The sequence below is a fragment of the Podarcis cretensis genome (genome assembly GCF_951804945.1).
Source record: "Podarcis cretensis genome assembly, chromosome: 9".
NCBI classification, from domain to species: domain Eukaryota; kingdom Metazoa; phylum Chordata; class Lepidosauria; order Squamata; family Lacertidae; genus Podarcis; species Podarcis cretensis.
Genome location: NC_137178.1, coordinates 37,215,147 through 37,231,001, shown reverse-complemented (window position 1 = coordinate 37,231,001; position 15,855 = coordinate 37,215,147). Strand labels below are relative to the sequence as shown.

At 42.4% G+C, this 15,855-nt stretch overlaps 1 long non-coding RNA gene across 2 annotated transcripts in view; it reads left to right on the top strand.

The window, feature by feature from the left end:
- The window catches only part of LOC307223520, a 41,225-nt gene extending 29,685 nt beyond the window's left edge, over window positions 1-11,540 (top strand). For both annotated transcript variants that reach the window (XR_013842119.1, XR_013842120.1), the window contains 3 exons: window positions 7,309-7,449; window positions 8,033-8,150; window positions 10,535-11,540. This is a non-coding gene — a long non-coding RNA (uncharacterized lncRNA). The remainder of the gene's footprint in view (window positions 1-7,308; window positions 7,450-8,032; window positions 8,151-10,534) is intronic.
- Window positions 11,541-15,855: the final 4,315 nt, after the last annotated feature.

The window sequence follows — 15,855 nt, the reverse complement described above, 5'->3', positions numbered from 1 at the left end:
TTTTGGATTAAAAAGAACAACCCGTGAGTAAATTTATCGGACTTAAAAGGAAAAATTTGATTTACGAATTCGGAGCGAGCGGGGGAGGTGCAAAAAGGAAGTCCGCCCCCCCCCCCGTTGTAGATGTTTTAACGCAAGGATTTGACAACTAAGATTGAGAGATGAACTTGTTTATTTGAAAAAAGTTAATTTCACGAAGGGAAATTACAAGTAACTGTGCTGGAGGAGAAGATTGGTTTGTGAAAACTAAAATGCAACCCCCCGGGAACCGGGAGCGATCCATCATGAGAGACTGGTGAAGAGACACAGAAACTTTGACAGCTGTCAAAGTAGCTGTCAAAGCAGGAAAATTAAAGAGAACTTTGTTACGATGGCTTTGCTGGTTAGATTTGTTACAATTTGGATATAAATTATTGGAAATAAAGGCAACAAGTTATTTGACTTTTGGGTCTGATCTGGAAAGAAATTAAGTTACCATATTCCCTCTAGAGGGAGTTCGGGACATTGCAACAGTGGCAGCAAGTGGAAAAATACCAGGAAACTGAGCAGGATTTGTTATCTCTTGGGAAAGCTGCAAAAACGAAGCATTATTTTGTCTACAGAGGTTTCTACACTAAAGGAGACAATGGATTTATCTATTGAAGAAAGGAAGGGACTTGACGTAAGTTTATGTTCCTGAATAAATAAAGCCTCTGTAGAGGAACCAGAAGTTTTTGAATTAGAAGGTTTTTGCAGCAGAACAGGAAAAGAAACCTGAGGAATAAGAGCTGGACTAAATTCGAAGTTAGAACATTTGGGACATCCAGACTTTAAAAGGATCAAGAAACAGAATTTGAGTTATACTCTTAAACACAGAGGTCTGGATGGAAGAAGAATGATCTTTTCTGAGAGTTTCTCCGAGATTGGACTTTCTGAAATTAAAAGCTACCAAAAAGACGGCAAAGTGGAACTGAGAGAGATTTAGACATCGACGTGGGTTCTCCAGGCTGGCAGTAGACAGATGGATGAACTTTGGGGATCGAAACCGGGAAAGGGGGGAGGGAGATTTGGAACCCAAAGGCTGTAAAACTATATATTTTTTCTTTTCTTTTTTTTTCATTTTTTCTTGTTTTATAAAAATAGGGGAATTCGTGGAAGGGAATTGGGGTCGATCTCAGGGAAGTATAAAAAATATAAAGAGAAATGGTTAAATAAGATAAATTAATTTTGAATAAATGGGCTAATTATAATTATAACAAGGCTTTAAAATTTGGGGTAAGAAGTTGTGGAATTAATTTAATGAAAATGGAATATAAGGGGGGGGGGGAGTCCTGGAAAGATGTCAATGAAATTAAGTGTAAAATGTATCCTTTTCTTTTTTCTTTCCTTTTTTATTCTGGAAACTTTAATAAATATTATTTTAAAAAATATATATATACTTTGAAGGAAAGATATAGAACTGAAGAATATAGAACTCTGAATTTATAACATTAGTGCTGAAGAGAACATGACCTGGATAGAAATGATAGTGTTAGATTCTCATAATTCCTTCAGGTGGCAAATAAATTGTTCAATTTATCTACCTTTTCTGTTTTTAAAAATCTATAAACTAGTGCATGTACCCCAACAAGTGTTGCTTTTCTTCACTTCATCTCATCTTTCCTCTGGCTCACATTATGGAGATAGAGCCGCTTCCTTCACAAAAATCTTTACATATCTGATGGGTCACCCCCCCCCCAATGCCTTCTTGTGAGTCAGCAGAACACGCTGTATTCTGCCCATTTGCTTCAAAATCTGTTATCTATGTAGTTCTACATGTAACTAAAGTTCTATTGATTTCTAGGCAGCAAAATAATAAAAATAATAATAAAAATCAACTGGTTTACATTCACCTCTTCTCTCTGAGCAGCAAGAAGTTCCAGTACATACCCAGGAAAGAAGGTTATTGGAGAGGTTATTGGAGGCTTATTATCATTTTGTATTACACTACAAAGATAGACAGGTTAAGCTTAGTTGGAGGCCCAGTTTAAGCACTCCAACAAACAGCCAAAGTCCACTGCTTCCAGAGCAGGCATGGAATCATTTATCTAGGAAGGGCTCATTATCTCAGGGATAATCTCTTGTGAGGGGAAGATATTGGCAGTGGGTGGGACCAGGGCCAAGAGTGAGTGAGTAGCTGCACCCCTTTTCTCCCTTCTTTCTCTCTCACACTCTATTTTTTCTCTCCTTTTCTCTCCTACTTATCCAGCCAATTATTTACGAAGAACTTCCTCCTCCATCTTTCTTTTGATCCATTTCAGCTTCCCTCCTCCTTGCCAGAGGTCTGAACTGTTTGTTTACAGTGGGATTATGCCTACTTCCATCACCCCAGCTCTTTTCTGTCCCCTCTTACTCACCTTCTTTCCCTCTGAGCTCAGTCCAACTGCATGAAATTAGCTCCCCAGGGCAGCACTGGGTTCTTGGGCCACCATTTTCACACGCTTCCTCTCCTAGTCTTACTCAGAAAGCTGCTGTTTGCTTTACTCCTTAGTGCAGGGGTCGGCAACCTAAGGAGTCATTTAACCGGCCCCCGAGCCACCCCCGAACTGAGCCGCCCGCTTGGCGAGTCCCTGCACGCTGTGCTAAACCGGCGCGGTGCGGGGACTCACTTCCGTGGTGCTGGAAATCGCATCTGCGCAGACACAGACTCTGGAAAGTGTGGGCTGGCGCGCTCACACATGCACACAATCTGGCCCACAGACAGAACTCCACTGGAGTGAACCGGTCCAGGCGAGGTATACCTTGCCAACCCCTGCCTTAGCGTGTGCTAAGGATCACTTATGACACCTGTTGTAAGCACCAATAAAACGGCTAGCACATTTGGAAAGCTAAGCAGGGTCTGGTATGGTTTCACTTGGGATGGGGGACCGTGTAGATGACCCTCAGGTTCCCTCCCAACTCTGCAATTCTGTTATTCTGTTATAGTTCAGCAGTATATGAATGCTTTAAATAAATAGATAAACTCTGGCCCTGCAACCAGGAAAGGTTCCCTGCTCCTGGCTTACAATATTAAACTGCACCATGCTGCTGCCTCTTTTAAAAATTATCATTGCACATTCCTGTTTTAAGAGAATTGTGCAAGATCTGTTATAACGAAAACAAATGTGAGACTGCTTAAACCTCTGACTGGGATGTGTGCATGTGCTGAGCTTTCTGTAAATGAAGATAATTCCTCTCTACCAGGCTTCTCCAACTGATGGTCAACCACACATAAAACCTGAAGCCTTAAAGCACCCAAGGATCTGACCATGCTGCTGAGAACAGGGAGGGGAATCCAATCAGTCCTGAGCTGCTTCCTGCTGTTTTTTCCAAAGCTCTCCAAGTATCTCATCATGCAGCAGCAAACACCCTTTGCTTCCTCTTGCTGTTTATTTCAAAAACCTCTGCAGGAGTTTATTGAGCTAGAACAGGCTTAGGAAGACTGGGTAGATTTCCCTTTATCATCAGATCCCTAAATGCCTTAAGCCAGGGGTTTTTTTCCTCTGGATACTCAAGAGTACGCAGTACTGGCATATATATTTTTTTCCAAATGTTAAACAACTTCCAAATGTTAAACAACTTCCAACTATAACAACTTCATGGTGAGTACTGACACCTTTTTCCCCTTTTAAAAAATGCATTGCTTTAAGCTAAAACATAACATCAAGCTGGGGAAGGTTGAGGGAGAGGAATGATCTTAATTTACAAAAAAGATTGACATACACATACCCTAACCTCAGAGGACTAGACAACCCCAAGCATTTTTATTATCGTTATTATTACAGGTCTTGCACAAATCTGCTAATGTGAGTAACAAACGGAGGTAGCGCTGGGGTAACAGAGGCCAGGTCAGCACACATGTGACAAAACGGCGCCCTGAAAGAAAATGCACTCAGAAGTTTCCACGCCAGCAATGACAGCAAATGCATTGGCTATTTTTATGTACTGGATTTTCCACAGTTAGGGGAAATCCATCTCAAACAAAGAAAAAAGAGGCATTGGGATGGTGATGTCACGAGCAAGGAATTTCCAAGAATAAGCAGCACCAAGTGCACAACAAGCTGCTGAGTGTACACACCTTACCTCCACATCCCAGACACAAAGTCAGAACTAAAAGTGCATGCAGTGCAGATAACTCAAGCAAGTGAGCCCAACAGCAGACTTCAGGGGCAAGTCATACACACACACTGCATTTATTAATAATAATAATAATAATAATAATAATAATAATAATAATAAATTACCCTATGCATTTAAAAACGTAATAAAAACATCCAGCCTTAAAAACTTCACTAAACAGGGCTGCCTTCAGATGTCTTCTAAAAGTCAGATAGTTGTTTATATCCTTGACATCTGAAGGAAGGGCCAGTCGCAGAGGAAGGGGCTTCGGTACCCGGGGCGGCATGGCACGTCACACATGCTAGAGAGGTTAAAAGCAACAAAAAAGGCTTTTATGGGTATGTTCGTAGCAAAAGGAAGAACAAAGAAACAGTGGGGTCACTCAGAGGAGAAGATGGTGAAATGCAAACAGGGGACACAGAAAGGGCTGAACTCCTCAATGCCTTCTTTGCCTCAGTCTTCTCTGATAAAGAAAACAATGCCCGACCTGAAGAATTTGGAGCAAATGATTCAGCAGAGGAAACACAGCCCAGAATAACTAAGGAGATAGTACAAGAATACTTGGCTAGTCTAGATGTATTCAAGTCTCCAGGGCCAGATGAACTGCATCCAAGAGTATTAAAAGAACTGGCAGATGTGATCTCAGAACCACTGGCAGTCATCTTTGAGAATTCCTGGAGAACAGGCGAAGTCCCAGCAGACTGGAGGAGGGCAAATGTTGTCCCTATTTTCAAAAAGGGGAAAAGAGAGGACCCAAATAATTACCGCCCAGTCAGTCTGACATCAATACCAGGGAAGATTCTGGAGCAGATCATTAAGCAAACAGTCTGTGAGCACCTAGAAAGGAATACTGTGATCACCAATAGTCAGCATGGATTTCTGAAAAATAAGTCATGTCAGACTAACCTGATCTCATTTTTTGACAGAATTACAAGCCTGGTAGATGAAGGGAACGCAGTGGATGTAGCCTACCTTGATTTCAGCAAGGCATTTGACAAGGTGCCCCATGATATTCTTGTAAAGAAGCTGGTAAAATGCGGACTTGACTATGCTACCACTCAGTGGATTTGTAACTGGCTGACTGACCGAACCCAAAGGGTGCTCATCAATGGTTCCTCTTCATCCTGGAGAAGAGTGACTAGTGGGGTGCCACAGGGTTCTGTCTTGGGCCCGGTCTTATTCAACATCTTTATCAACGACTTGGATGATGGACTCAAGGGCATCCTGATCAAATTTGCAGATGACACCAAACTGGGAGGGGCGGCTAACACCCCAGAGGACAGGATCACACTTCAAAATGACCTTGACAGATTAGAGAACTGGGCCAAAACAAACAAGATGAATTTTAACAGGGAGAAATGTAAAGTATTGCACTTGGGCAAAAAAAATGAGAGGCACAAATACAAGATGGGTGACACCTGGCTTGAGAGCAGAACATGTGAAAAGGATCTAGGAGTCTTGACATGAGCCAACAGTGTGACGCGGCAAACTTGACATGAGCCAACAGTGTGACGCGGCAGCTAAAAAAGCCAATGCAATTCTGGGCTGCATCAATAGGAGTATTGCATCTAGATCAAGGGAAGTAATAGTGCCACTGTATTCTGCTCTGGTCAGACCTCACCTGGAGTACTGTGTCCAGTTCTGGGCACCACAGTTCAAGAAGGACACTGACAAACTGGAACGTGTCCAGAGGAGGGCAAACAAAATGGTCAAAGGCCTGGAAACGATGCCTTATGAGGAACGGCTAAGGGAGCTGGGCATGTTTAGCCTGGAGAAGAGGAGGTTAAGGGGTGATATGATAGCCATGTTCAAATATATAAAAGGATGTCACATAGAGGAGGGAGAAAGGTTGTTTTCTGCTGCTCCAGAGAAGCGGACACGGAGCAATGGTTCCAAACTACAAGAAAAAAGATTCCACCTAAACATTAGGAAGAACTTCCTGACAGTAAGAGCTGTTTGACAGTGGAATTTGCTGCCAAGGAGTGTGGTGGAGTCTCCTTCTTTGGAGGTCTTTAAGCAGAGGCTTGACAACCATATGTCAGGAGTGCTCTGATGGTGTTTCCTGCTTGGCAGGGGGTTGGACTCGATGGCCCTTGTGGTCTCTTCCAACTCTATGATTCTATGATTCTATGATTTTATGATTCTATGCGAGCATCCCAAGGGGGAGTGCCCGTCCACTGCGATGTCACCCCCCCCAGCTGGCACCCAAGGTGGACCGCCCCCACCCCCCTTCCTCCACCCCTTCCTCCAGTCAGTGAAGATCCTTTAGGACTGGTGTTATATGGTCCCAGCAGCCACTCCCAGTCACCAGGAATTTTTTTATTATTAAGGAATTAAGCATTAAAAGGTATCCTATAAAAAATATTTTTTCCTTTTTATAGATGGGGAACACTAAGTCTGAGAGTGAGTCTAGTTCCACAGACAATCCATGTACCCAAGACAGAGCACTCAAATGCACAATCAATGCCACTCCACCCCCCAAAAAAAAAATATTAGCAAAGACATAGAAAGACACTGGAGGGTTCAGAAAGGAAAGGAAATGAATAGCAAATGACCATGGGTGCAGAGTGGAGCTAGACTAACAGATTGTTTTTTTTAGAAAATACAGTCATACCTCGGAAGTTGAATGCCTTGCAAGTCAAATGTTTTGGCTCCTGAACGCTGCAAACCCAGAAGTGAGTGTTCCGGTTTGCGCATGTTCTTTGGAACCCAAACGTCTGACACAGGTTCCGCAGGTTCCGATTGGCTGCAGGAGCTTCCTGCAGCCAACTGGAAGCCGTGCCTTGGTTTCTGAACATTTTGGAAGTCAAATGGACTTCCAGAATGGATTCCGTTTGACTTCCGAGGTATGACTATATGCTAGATTTATTTAGGAAATATTTGTTTGTTTGTTTGTTTGTTTGATATGTCTATGGATACTGCCCAAAATGCATTTGTGCATTTTGGGGTCTATTATAAAGCAATTCACAACTTGCTCAAAAAAGAATCAGATTTCTTCTCCGTATACATAGTTATAAGGACACAGATGAGCAGATTCGTGCAATACCTAGCTTATGTACAGATAAACACACAAAGTTTCACCTTGCTATAACAACAGTTCAGTTATGCACACTTATACAAAGGCACACACTTGAACTGCTAGTTACTAATATGTTGGTAATAACACTCCAACAAACCTTGTTTCCCCACTAGGTTCCCAGGCAGATCTTCAAGCCATAGCTTTGAGTCCAGTACAAAAAAAAACAAGCCTCTCTCTCACCAGCTTCCAGCACCAGCCCAAACCCATATACTACCTGCCTTGACTTATTGTTCTTCCATCCTAGGACTAGCCAGGTAAGAAGGGAAAGGAACCACCCATCTATCTCTATGGCAACAGATGCTGATGATACTTAGCTGAGTGGTTAAGGCCATTACCTTAACAAAGGAACAGGTTGCGCTGCTCATCGTCCTTCTGCCGCTGCCGCCAGCCCCTGCCACTTGCAAGGCACAGGTAAGCAGCCACCGGGGCTCATCCAGTGCTGTGGAGAAGGGAAGGGAGAGTCGTGGGGGGATTTTTTTCTTCAAAATATAGTCCAGCCCCCCCACAAGGATTGAGGGACAGCCCCCCCCCACGGAAAAAGTTTGCTGACCCCTGATCTAGGATGACCTCCCAAGCCTAGAACAATATACTATACCTGGGAGCTACAGCTCAAGAAGCCTGCTGAAATATAAATTTAGGGTAGAAAATACCCAATTAGAGGAAAACATTTCCCCCCGAGCTGTTAAGAACAGTCCTAGATTTACCTGTACATCAGTCAACACCTGTACATCACTAAATGTCTTGGCCTCTTTTCCCCCTCACTGTGCTAACACTGAGCCAACCGTTTCCACAAGCAGATATTATTGGCTGGAAAATGGATGTCTTTTATCTCTTTAGGAAATCAGCAGCCTAGTTTCTTGGTAAGAGGAGGCTCATTAGTACCAGATGTGAACCCAGAAAGTAAAAATAAGAATGGCAGACTCTGGATTCAAGAGGCATCAAGAGAGTTTGAAAGGTCAGTGCCAGAAGAATGAGAATTGCTGCCACACGATAAAAGAAAGCTAAATGAGTCTGCAAAAAAGAAAGATGAATGTGTGCTGCTGAGGTCTACAAGCACAAGAATAGGTCAGATAACAACACAAACTAAGGAATTATTTTCTTATAACAGCAGTCAATTGCACCCTGGTGGTTTTCAAACAAAAAAAAAGTGGACAATGATGAACAATACACAAGGTTTCAAGCTTTTGGGCTACATTTTATGAATATTTCACACTTGTCAAATATAGTACAAAGCATCATTTTAAAAATAATAATAAATGGCTTCCTTTGGAAGCAGCGAGTACAACAAAGCAAAGAACATAAATTGTATCCACATGGGTGAAGTACAGTTTACACATCTCCAAATTACTGAGACAAAACTGTAACAAACCTCCTGCTCAGCTCAAATTACTGAGGCTCTCTTGGAAACAGTGATACTTACAAATGCCTTTTCCTTCATGTCAGTGGGCTACATTTCAAATTCTATATATTTTGGAAAGTTGTTCACCATGTATCTGGACACCTCTTAAAATATCATAACCAATTTTGCATGGTGGTTTGTCAGAGCAAGGGGCAGGTTTTCATCTATATTGGGATACAATTGGATGCCATTTTGGACCAAGATGGCAGGCAGACTGAGCCTTTCTAAACTGCACTCATTGTTTTCTTAGCCTACCTGAGCAATGTCAGGTATGAGTCATCCAGTATTATATTTATAAGTTGTTTCATTACCCTATTAACATTGCAAAGGTGCCTTCATTTTACTGTTTTCAGTATCTACTACAGTGGTACCTCAGGTTACATACGCTTCAGGTTACATACGCTTCAGGTTACATACGCTTCAGGTTGCAGACTCCACTAACCCATAAATAGTACCTTGGGTTAAGAACTTTGCTTCAGGATGAGAACAGAAATCGTGCTCCAGAGGCGCGGCGGCAGCAGGAGGCCCCATTAGCTAAAGTGGTGCTTCAGGTTAAGGACAGTTTCAGGTTAAGAACGGACCTCCGGAACGAATTAGGTACTTAACCCGAGGTACCACTGTAAAATGCTTTTGTTTTGGCAAGCCTACCCAGACGTGTAATTTTATTATGTATATTTGAGGTTTTTTTAAGCCTGTTGGTTTCTTATGACTATTTATACTATTTTATGTAAGCTGCTTACTTGATTTATGTAATTTGATTAAGTGGTCCATAAATCTTGTTAAATAAGTAAAATAAATACCTCCTAAGTGGTGCACAACAAACGAACAAAAATCCAGTCAAAGGAAATCGCACAAATACACATATATACAAGATTGAGCAGCAAAGAAAACATTAACTAAATCAGCAAAAAGAACAAGCATCAGCAGAAAAACAATACTGTTCACTGGGAGCTGAGGGGAGGAATGTCTTCGATAGCCAGCAAAAGATGAATAAGGAAGGGCTCAGAGGAGCCTCCCTTGGGGAAAGTAGTTCCATCCACAGTGGTCCACCCAGAAGGCTTGGCCTAGTCACACTCAACCCACACATTTAAAGTACATGGTTTTCCCCAAAGAATCATAGGAACAGTAGTTTGTTAATGGTGCTGTGAACTGTAGCTCTGTTGAGGGGTAAACTACAGTTCCCAGTATTGTACAGTCGTACCTCGGCTCCTGAACGCCTTGGGAGTCGAACGTTCTGGCTCCCAAATGATTGAAAACCAGAAGTGAGTGTTCCGGTTTTCGAATGTTCATTTGGAAGCCAAGTGTCCGACGGGGCTTCCGCGGCTTCCGATTGGCTGCAGCAGCTTCCTGAAGCCAATCAGAAGCTGCGCTTTGGAAGTTGAACATTTCAGAAGTCAAACAGACTTCCGGATTCTGTTCGACTTCTGAGGTACGACTGTATTTGGGGGCGGTGGGGTGTCAGGTGTTTTTAATGTGATTTAAATGTATGGTGCGGCCAACAACACTTCAAGCATTGGTGTGATATAGAAGAAGCCCTCCTGTAAATCATATGAAGACAGGCAGACACTTAATATTCTAGTCCCAAGTACTAAGGGATGTGGAGGTAATAACCAGCACTTTAAATTAGGCTTGGAAACAAACTGGGCACTAATTATATGCAAAATGATATGCAAAAAACCCCAAACCAAAGCAACATAAATTATACATATAAAAGAGTCAAACCCTGTGCAGTACTATATTTCTGCCACATAGTTTTATAAATATATTAATACATAAATAGTTGTACAGAGTTACAGTATATCCCTTGTTGTGTGTATCTGTTTATTTGCTGGTTGCTTTTGAAAACCGAGCATACATGTATATGATATATGAATAATATTGTACATATAATAGCGTGTGAACATATATATATAATATTAGATCATTCTTTCTTATTTCAGTGGAACTGTGAAAAATATGTGGATAAGTCTGACATCAAGATGTTCAGAAAATTCCAGGCATGACCTCATTCAGCTGAACCTGCTTGAACACATGAAGAATGGAAGTATAGCCAGTGGGAACAAGGACACTAGACTTGTATATGGCCTCCTGCCCTTCTTCCTCACTTGAACCCCACCCAGACGCCCAACGGTCGCTCTAGAGACCAAGCATTATTCCCAAGCCACTTAATCAGCATTTGGAAAAGACTGGGGCTAGGTTCCAAAGCAAAGGTAGGCACCTTTTAAGGCCCTTGATTTCAGGGGACTTAATTTCACCAGTCTTCAGATTGTGGTCATGAATTGTAATTGGCTACTTAAGGCAGGAAAAAATGATTGTGGTATGGTTTGGCCATGAAGATTGATCTTGCCAACTAACCTTGGGTAGTCATGCAGGAGGATGTTACATTATTCATTCCTAAATCCTAGACTTCCCATGAAAATGAAGTCCTGGCTCACTTTCCAGGAGGCTCTACCAGTGTTGGGTTCATAAGGACACATATAACCAGCATAGCAGTGAAATGGAAGAAGCTGCTGATATTCGCAGCCTCTTCAATTGGCGAGCAAATTTGTTGCTTGTCTTCATTGCCAGCCTCCTCTAAAATATGGCGACATCTTTTTTTATGCAAAGTGAGAGCAGCTAACTGCCATCTCTCCTGCATAAATGTGTCCCACACAATACATCAATTATCGGTAAAAAGTGGCTGATATAAGAACCCTGTTGAATATACTAGCACTCTCTGTAACAAAAATATATATGTAAAAATTCATTGGTGCTTCTGTAAGGTCGCTCATCTTTGATTTAACAGATGCGGAAAAGGCCAAGAAAGTTGGTAAATCAACTGTCAATGAGAGGGAAGAAATTGTTGAGAGAAGCAAAGATTCTGTTACACTAAAATTTAAAAAAAGTTGAGCTATTGAAGTTCTCTTGTATCAAATATACAGTGCCTATTGCCTTGCAATTACCATATTCTCTGGCCTCTTTCCTCGTTTATCATACACATAAGGTGATTATTCTGAGCTCTGCAATTCAGCATGCTGTATTTTCAGGAACTAGGTTGCCAAGCCATGTCTGAGGAGCCTCCAGAGCCTTAAACAGCTGCATGGCAGGGAGACATTTGGCAAATAATTGCTTTGCTAAAGCGGACACAATCCTGCCCTTTGCATTCCTTCCCATAAAGCAATGTAGATTCAGAATCTGAGAGGGCAGAGGGAGACCAGTTTCCAGGCAGTTCCACTTCCCTCATGTCTTCTTTCCTCACACTTGTCAGGCTTCAGAGCCTCATCTCCCCTATTGACAATGAGAGCTGTCAGTCTTATGAAGCATCTCCTTCCAAAGAAAGCAGGAAACAGCCAATGCATGCTCAGTACATTGTCTTTATGGCATATTTTGTCCCACTCTTTAAATGCAGCTTCTTTTTTAATTCCACCCTTAGTTCAAGGAGCTCGGGGTGGCAAACATTGTTCCTCGTTTTGTCTCAGAACACCTGGATAACATAGTTGTTAGAGCATGAGACTCTTAATCTCAAGGGCATGGGTTTGAGCCCCATGCTGGGCAAAAAGATTCCTGCTTTGCAGAGGATTGGACTAGAGGTTTCTCATGCTCCCTTCCAACTCTACAGTTATATGATCCACAACAGCCCTTTGCAGCTGGCTAGGCTATGAGTGAGTGGTCCATTGTCACCCAGCGTGAGGTGTGGTTTGAAGTGCCCAAAGCTACCACAGTCCCATGAAACTAGTTGTGCAGTTTTCTGGATCCGGGTCACTGTTTATTCGGGGCAGAATGAGTTGCCATTTGTTTGGCAGGCAGCATTGATTATTTTTCTTTTCATGAACAGCATTGCACCCAACCTGGTCTACTCAGTAGCTATTTCCCTAAAATATTCCGTTTGCAGGGTCTTTTCCTCCTGGCCTATGCTCACATTATCCTTCTGGATTAAGAAAAATAAATAGGAAAAGGTGGGGGGACCTTGCGGGTGACAAGCTTTCAAGTCACAGATTTATTCTGTAAATATTATGGCAGAGACTGTGGCAAGGAAAACACCAGGAGGGCAAACTAGATCTCCTGCTGCTATTCAGCCTAGTCACAATAGTTCGGGTAGATTACACATACTCAGCTCCTATCTTTGCAGTTGGGAATTTGCTTAGAAAATACATTTTCTTTCTCCCCCTTGAAAAGTTTTAGGGCAAAGCAGGTTATTCCACGCTTTTGGCGGAACAAGTGTTTCCACACAGATAACGTATTCTGCATACTATAACATTTTCTAATCATTTCTGGCCTTTCCAGAACTGTATGGGGGGAAATGAGAAAATGTCAGCAGACTTTGAACTGGTACATTTTAGCTGGACTCACAGCACTTAATTCTTTATTGTATGATTTATATCCCATCCTTCATCATGAATATTCCCAGGTTGGGTATCAACCATTTAAAATGCAAGGGGAACAGAAATGATAACCCCATTACAACAGTCAAAATATCATGTAACTCTCAATGGCCAAGGTGCCAACTTTATAGTCAGCATATGTTGTTGTTATTATTTATTATTTATTATTTATTGAATTTATATCCCATCTTTCCTACAAAAGGAACCCACGGTGGCAAACTCACCACCATTTCAAAAACAAAACAGCTAGACAGTTAAAATATTATAAAAACAATTATAATTAAAAACATTTAGAAAAACTTTGAAAACGCTGAAAAACATCCCAGAATGCCTAGCGACCTGGGACCTCCAAAATGTTGTCATTTGTGGACCTTACACGTGCCTCCTGCTCCTCCTCACTGAATCCCCACAATGACGATGTGAGGAAGGTTAGGCTGAGAGGTAGTAGTGACTGGCCTAAGGTAACCCAGTCTGCTCCAGGGCTAAGGCAGGATTTGAACCCTGGTCTCCCACATCCTACTCAGACACTTCTAACCATTATGCCACACTGGTGCTTTCTCTTAGGCGCTTTCTCCGGCTAGGTGCCTCAGTCCTGAATGTTAGATGGTGAGGCCTAACATTAGGCCTCTGGGTGCCCTGCATTTCTCTCTATCCTACAGCTAGTCTCTCCAGGTGAGGGAGCTCATTTCATTTTTGGCTGCTTAGACTTCAGTCTCAGATACTTCCTGTAAGCAAGGACCTTCTGGATGTTTTCTGGCCGTGTGTCCTCCTTTCCTAGACTCCTAACTCCCGTTTCTCTCTGACTACTAGAAGGTGTGGGACAAAGCCAAGCAAGCACCGCAAGGCGCCCATAGCGCTTGGCACAGGGTTAATCCCTGGCGTTGAAAACATCTGCTGGGGCCAAGCCCTACCAAGGATTAAGTCCCTGGAGTTAAAATAGAAACGTAGCTCGAGCTAAATTGTAAATGGCATTTCCCTCTGCCCTCAGCTAACTACAAATAAACAGATATATTTTAGAACATCTTCCTTAGACACATTTTCCAGCCAAGAAGAAAATGACACGGTGGGGAAACTGATGTTGCTCAGTTTGATCAGTCATTACTTCGGCTATGTTCACATCAGTGGCTTAAATCACAGCAAGGCCGTTCCCCTCCTGCTACGTTTCAAGTCACATTTGCACATTGCTATACACACCGGGTGGGGGGGGGGACAAGAATGTCTTCACGTTACCTGTTTGGTATCCCCACACCTGCAAGCCCCCTAAATGCCTATTCATAAAGCTGTCGTCTGTGCTTGCGTAACAGCTGTCTCCCTCAACTGTGAAGTAAATGTGGTTTACATTTTCAAATTGGATGGAAGCTGACTCAAAGGAAAAACGCATCAAACAACAGTATTTCTCAAGAGACAACAGGATACATGTGGAGTGTGGTACCGTCATGTGCACACTGCTTCAAATGCCAGCTTGGAAGCACACGGGGGCCAGAGTAAATTATAATATCTACACAGCCTTGGACCTAATTATTATGGTCACACTAGAAACAGTGTTACAGATCTGTGTACACACTATATATTTAAAGCAGTTTTAAAGTGTGCACCCCCTCCCCAAAAAAAACACCTCACAAAGGATCCTGGAAGCTGCAGTTTGTTAAGTGTACTGGGAATTCTAGCCTTGTGCAGGGTAAACTACAGTTCCCAGGATTTTTGAGGGTGTGTGCTTTAAATCTGCTTTAAATGTATGGTTTGTATTCCTTTAAATTTCAAGGGGCCAGTGCTTTTTTTCCAGGGGCCACACACTGTGTGTGTGAAAAAGCGTGGCACTTTATTGTAACAACTTCATGGTGAATACAGGCATCTACAGTGGTACCTCGGGTTACATACACTTCAGGTTACAGACTCCGCTAACCCAGAAATATTACCTCAGGTTAAGAACGTTTGGCCTATTGCTCTCCGTCATAGGATGACATGGCATCCAGTCAGGTGAGGTGGGAAAATGCCCACCTGTTTGTCTCTTTGGCAACAGAGCTCACTCTTTGGACATGTAAATAGCTGTACAGTGGTACCTCAGGTTACATACGCTTCAGGTTACAGACCCCGCTAACCCAGAAATAGTACCTTGGGTTAAGAACTTTGCTTCAGGATGAGAACAGAAATCGTGCTCTGGCAGCGCGGCGGCAGCGGGAGGCCCCATTAGCTAAAATGGTGCTTCAGGTTAAGAACAGTTTCAGGTTAAGAACGGACCTCCGGAACAAATTAAGTACGTAACCAGAGGTACCACTGTATTTTTCTAGAAAAACAACAACACTGCAAGGAGCATTTGCATTAGGAGAGTTCAAGGAGGAAATGACCCCCAGGACAGTGAAGCCAGCTATGATTAGATGGGCACAGGACATAGGTCACGACATTATGTTTGCTGACTGGGAGCAGTCAAATAATGGAGGCCTACAAACAAGACAGGAAAATTGGTTTCCAGGTGGAGAAATTGAAATTAGAAACAGAACTGTTAGAACCCAATACTAAGAATTTATCAAGAATGTATAACTTGCTGTTGAAGTGGAATACAATAGATGAGACAGTGAAGCCAGCTATGGTTAAATGGGCACAGGACATAGGTCATGACATCATGTTTGCTGACTGGGAGCAGTTATGGACCACAGGTATTAAATTCACGGCATGTAATGCCCTACGAGAAAATATTATGAAAATGATTTACAGGTGGTACATGACCCCAGTCAAGCTTGCGAAGATTTATCATTTGCCCAATAACAAATGTTGGAAATGTAAAGAGACTGAAGGTACCTTCTTCCACCTTTGGTGGACCTGCCCAAAGATTAAGGCCTTCTGGGAAATGATTTATAATGAGATTAAGAAAGTGCTTAAGTGCACCTTTCACAAGAAACCAG